The following is a 5780-nucleotide window of genomic DNA, read 5'->3' on the forward strand; positions in this document are numbered from 1 at the left end:
ATTACCTTGCTGTCTATGGGAGGGTCAGAGAGCCCTCAGATTTCATCAAAAATATCTTAAATTGTGTTCCGAAGATGAACGAAGGTCTTACAGGTTTGGAACAACACGAGGGTGAGTAATTAATGACAGAATTTTCATTTTTGGGTGAACTAACCCTTTAAGTTTCCAACAACTCTTTCAGTCTTTATTTAAAAAAAAAAGAATACTTAGAATACTTTGCAAGAGCATGATTATAAAAATACTAAAATGCTGTGAAAGCAGACTAATGACTAAACTCCATCTTGGGGGCAGTCGTGGCCTAATGGTTAGCGAGTCGGACGTTTAACCCAAAGGTTGCGGGTTGGAGTCTTGGTACAGGCAGGAATTGTAGGTGGGGGGAGTGAATGTACAGTGCTGTCTTCCACCTTCAATACCACGATTGAGGTGAGACCCTTGAGCAAGGCACAGACCTTATATAAGACGTTTAATCGAAAACCCTTTCAAAAAACCCATTGACACCAGAAACGGAAACTTGTTTTGGCCTGCAAAAATACATCAACCCTGTAGCACTCTACATGTAACAGGCAACTTTGGAATTCCGTTGTACCGACAGGAAAACAATAACCGTCACCCTATAAATACCACAGTGGCTGTATGACTACAGGCAGCCCACCTAGAGAGAAAGTGAGATTTTGTATTGGGAAATAGTTGCAGGGGGTCCTGCGTGTAAAGAGTGATGTGCCTTTATAGTTCATGTTAGTCGGGGCAGACAAAAGCATTTTAAAAAGGGACAGTCTTTAATGCACCAGCCCCTCCTTCTCCTCCATGTCTACTCTTCTTAATCCACCCACACCGTCCCTCCATCTGTCAGTGTCAGCAGTCAGTGATGGCTGTAGGAGGCTTGAGGAGGTCTTTGTCAGCACACTGGAGGAGAAGGGAATCCCCACACTGATTCTAATTATAAATGCTGTTGTGTGTTTTGATGGCGCACTTTGCATTTCCTCTTTCCCTCCTAAGTTTGTTTGTGTAGCAGCTTGTTAATACTGTATGTTTATACAATCTTGTCAATGAGGTTATGAGGTAGTTTTTAGGTTTGTTACAGTGTTTTGGTTTCTTATGTCACTCTATAGTGACGGATAAATGACTAAATTAAATAGAAATACAGTTAGTTCTGTCATTGTGTGAATCCAAATGTCTTGCAGACTGTAGACTGCTAACTAAATGAATGTGAGTTTTTTTTTTTTTTAATAAACAGATTCTAGTCCTGGATGCTGATTAGTTAATTCAGCGTTCCAGTCGTGTTTGTGATAGTGAAATGGCCCAATACTGATATTAAATATTAAGTATATATATATATATATATATACACAGTTCCACAGTTATTTTAAATTGTAGTAGTAATTTCACAGTATTACCTCTTTTACTGTATTTTTGATCTGATAATAACAGCCTTGGTGAGCATAAAATACTTTAAAAATAAAAAAAACAACTTCATTATTCCAAGCTTTTGACTAGTTATATATATATCTTGTCTTGTGCATAGTTTTTGCATGCTTATTGAGTGTTTACTTATTATGCATTAAAATATCTGTGGGTCATTGTACTCCTACTGACAATAATTACATAGTTTCATAGTTTATTTTTAATCTAAGTTTTAATTTATTAAAGTTTTAATTGCAAAATGACTCAAAAAGGTAAGAAATGCCTTTTTTTTTTAAGCCACTCTAAACTCACTCATTTTGGGCCACAATAAACAAACATTCTGTGAAATCCTAGTAAGACTGTATTTAACGTTGACTATGTACAGTGTAACATGGCCTCCTATTCCTTATTGCTGAATTGCGACACAACATATCATTGTAATGAGAATGTCAATATTCAGTGCCGTGTTCAAGGCAGATGATATACACCAGTATAATGGGAATACACATCAATTAATAACAGCTTAGAAAAAGTTGGCTACCAAGGTTTTGCACAACTTTGTTCTCATCAGGTAACACCCCAGCTTCCTCTGACCCCACTGAGACCTTTGTGACATCAGTGGTGATCAAGCACCTGTGTTTCTCATGCTCTTTGATACCCACAGGTGCCACAGCACATCTGTAAACACACAGTCGGGCTCTTTAGAGAGATGAGCGAATTAATTCAACTGAAAAAGCAGCTGTATCAGCTCACAGTCCATTAAATTGATATGATATGATATTCTTATTTTAACTGATGGATAAATATAGAATATACAAATATTTATTATTTTAATAAATTAAAATATGTTTTTTTGGGAATAATTATTTGTGTGATGTTTTTAAAAATTGTTTTATGTTTTATTATTGTTTTCAAAAATACAGTAAAACATTGTGAAATGTTTTTACAATATTATATTATTACAAACTATTTTCTATTTTTGGCAGACATTACTCCAATCTTCAGTGTCACATGATCCTTCAGAAACCATTCTTAATTATTATCAGTTATTATTTGTGCTCAGTTATTAATAATAATATCAATGCTGAAAACATTTTATGCTACTTAATATTTTTGTGGAAACAGTGAAAAGCATTTATTTGAAATAGAAATCTTTTGTAATATTTTATGTCGCTTTTGCTATTACTTTTGATCTCTTTACTGTCACTTTTGATCAATTTAATGCATCCTTGCAGAATGGAAGTATTCATTTCTTTTAAAAAATCAAACTTACCCCAAACTTTTGAATTGTAGTGTACTTTATCACGGTTTCCACAGAAATATTAAGCAGCAAAAAATGTTTTCAGCATTGATATTATTATTAATAACTGAGCACAAATAATAACTGATAATAATTAAGAATGGTTTCTGAAGGATCATGTGACACTGAAGATTGGAGTAATGTCTGCCAAAAATAGAAAATAGTTTGTAATAATATAATATTGTAAAAACATTTCACAATGTTTTACTGTATTTTTGAAAACAATAATAAAAAATAAATTTTTTTTTTAAAACATTGATAATAAATGTTTATTGAGTACCAGATAAGCATATTAAAATGATTTCTGAAGAATCATGTGACACTGAAAACTTAATGGCTGATCACATCAATAAATATTTTTTTTTCTAATAAATTAAAACAGAAAAAATATATTTTAAATTGTAATAATATTTCACAATATTACTGTTTTTACTGGATTTTTGATCAAATAAAGCTTTGGTGAGCATAAGAGACTTGTTTCAAAAAGAGTAAATATTAATTATTCCAAACTTTTGGCTGTTAGTGTATGTTTTATTAGAAATTGAATAACAGCGAGTGTATGAATGTATTTACTAACAATAAAAAAGAGCTGAAATGGAGCCTGTTTTTGCATATGCAAAGCTGGCACATGAGAGGTTCGAAATATGGGCATGTGTATCCTAGATCCATATAAAAACAGATGGGTTTTGACGGGTGTAGGAATTGGACGCTTTTTGTTTATGGTTGTCTTGCTGTGAATCTAGGCTGTAATCTTACACCTGTCTTAAGAGGCAGAAATAAGTGTGACATATTGATAAGGCCCAGGTTTTCAGTTCGGTGCTCTTCCAAGCCTTCCCAGTTTGTCCTCCTACACTCTTTGTTCACTGTAATCTGCATGAGCTCTGAAGCATTTAAGCAACACATTAGCGCTGACTGTTTGTGTCTTGTGGTGTAAAGTGTTCCGCATCTGCCAAATCCCAGCGCTGCTCTGGGCCTATTTATACAAGGATGAGCTAAGCCAGCAGATCATGAGGCTCAGCACAGCAGCTTACCATGAGAACAAAGGCTCAGAATGATTTAGTGCTCACTACAGATGTTATTAAGGGGCCTGCTTCATTCATAAAAGATTTGTGTATGATTTTAGTCTTTCACATAAGGATCCAGTTCTATTCGTATATCACATTTTTTTATAGGGACCATTGACTTATTTTAGAGTTTTTTTTTTTTATTTATCCGTAGTGATGAGTATTATACAAAATATTAAATTATGCTAATTTCTCCTAATATTTTTTTTTTGTTACATTTTAGTTCTCCTATTTTTTTGTTTACATTTTAGTACATTTCTGTCATCTAACACACAAATAAAGTTAATCTAAACATTAATAATTTATTAACACTGTTAAGAATGAAATCTTCATTAAATATAATCTCAAAATAAATATAATATTATAATGTTGCAGGCCTAAATTCTCTTGTAGTATTTAAAATAATTGGTTTTAGTTTTCTTTAGTAATTTGTTTGTCATGTATTGAGAGAAATAGCATAGAATTTTACTATAGCATATATATTTTTTAAAGTAGCATAGATAGACTATATCAGCCATAAATTGAAATAATTATCCCCTTATAGGTACTGAACAGCTGTTTCTGTGCATCTCTAAGAATATTAAGTTAAGTGTTCATATGCTGCAGTATTTGAAAATATATGTATTTATTTTGAATTCTTAATAAATATTGTGTAAAAATGTGTTCATTTAACATTCATTTCATATATAATTATTAATAACATCAGGTACCCTGTACCTTTGATAGTAGTATTTATAAAACATTTTGGATGGTTGCTTTTGTCTCTGGGTTTTGAATATGGTCCAACAAGGAGTGTGAGTCACCCAGTGTTTTGCTATTTTGCTATATAAGTATCAGGGTTGTACTCTCTCTCTCTCTCTCTCAGACACACACACACACACACACACACACACATTCTTCCTATTTCCAACGACAAACTTGAGATTGTGCTTAAGGTATATCTTGTTTATACCTTGCTATATCTGCTTATCCTGCTCCATGATTACATTATGCTCCAATTCGGTCTACTTTAAAACAGTAATATGTGACCAACTGTTAAAATCATTGTCAATATGATCTCTGTAAAATAAGTAACTTAATCTCTGGATATAAAACATCATATAGGCCTTAAGTAGTAAGTATATACTGTATTATACGTCACAAAGGCTTTAATACCAGCTGTATACTGAATCTTCTTTCTTCCTAGATGTGTTTTAGTGACTAAACATCTTACGACTGGAGTTTTAAAGGGCTCTGTGACCTTACAAAGGATAGATTGGCCCCATTTCCTCTGTGCAGGGGATTGTGGGACAGATTGTCCCTGCAAAAAACACAAATTCTCTGAAACCTACTGTATAGGAGGGCAGAAGATAAATCGTGGGGCTTGAGTTTTGACAAAAGTGCTGTTACAGAAGAGGGAAAAAAACAGAACCTAGGACACAGTGAAATATAAAAGAAAAAGAAAGATGGAGAACAAATAATGGAGAAAAGGAGGTTGGAGAGAGAGAGAGAGAGAGAGAGAGGAGAAGGGAGCGCAGGATATGGCTACATCATGAGTCAGTGGAGGGAACAGCTGAGAATGCTGTATGTGACAGGTGGAGAGTGTTTGGAAGCGAGTGTGTTTATTACCGTATTTACACGCTCTGCGCTATGAACGTACTAGTGTGTGTGTGTGTGTGTGTGTGTGTGTGTGTGTTTATGTCTCGCTGATCAGTGTGTTATCATTCAACATATTTTCACGTCTCACTATGAATAGGTATTTATTGCACCCCATTGTCACGAGTCATTGTCACCTTTGCCATCTGGGTCTGTTCATCCTCTCACTTTGCATTCCTTCTGTTTTTTTCTTCCTTTCTCACAACCTGCTCTGGCTCACAGGAAGACCAAGTTGTGCTCCAGTGCACCGCGACTGTTCTGAAGGAGCAGTTCAAACTATGTCTTTCCTGTGAAGGCTTCGGGAACCGTCTGTGCTTTCTAGAGACAACGTCAAATGCCCAGGTATAGTCATCAAAAAAGTGGCAGGGTGTTGATATCCC

The 5780-nt window shown here is 34.4% G+C and overlaps 1 pseudogene; it reads left to right on the forward strand.

Annotated features, from left to right (window-relative positions):
• LOC107662145 (ryanodine receptor 1-like) overlaps positions 1-5780 on the forward strand; it is a 113019-nt pseudogene that overhangs the window by 12028 nt on the left and 95211 nt on the right.

This window comes from Sinocyclocheilus anshuiensis, unplaced genomic scaffold (genome assembly GCF_001515605.1).
Source record: "Sinocyclocheilus anshuiensis isolate Anshui unplaced genomic scaffold, SAMN03320099.WGS_v1.1 scaffold643, whole genome shotgun sequence".
Taxonomy (NCBI): domain Eukaryota; kingdom Metazoa; phylum Chordata; class Actinopteri; order Cypriniformes; family Cyprinidae; genus Sinocyclocheilus; species Sinocyclocheilus anshuiensis.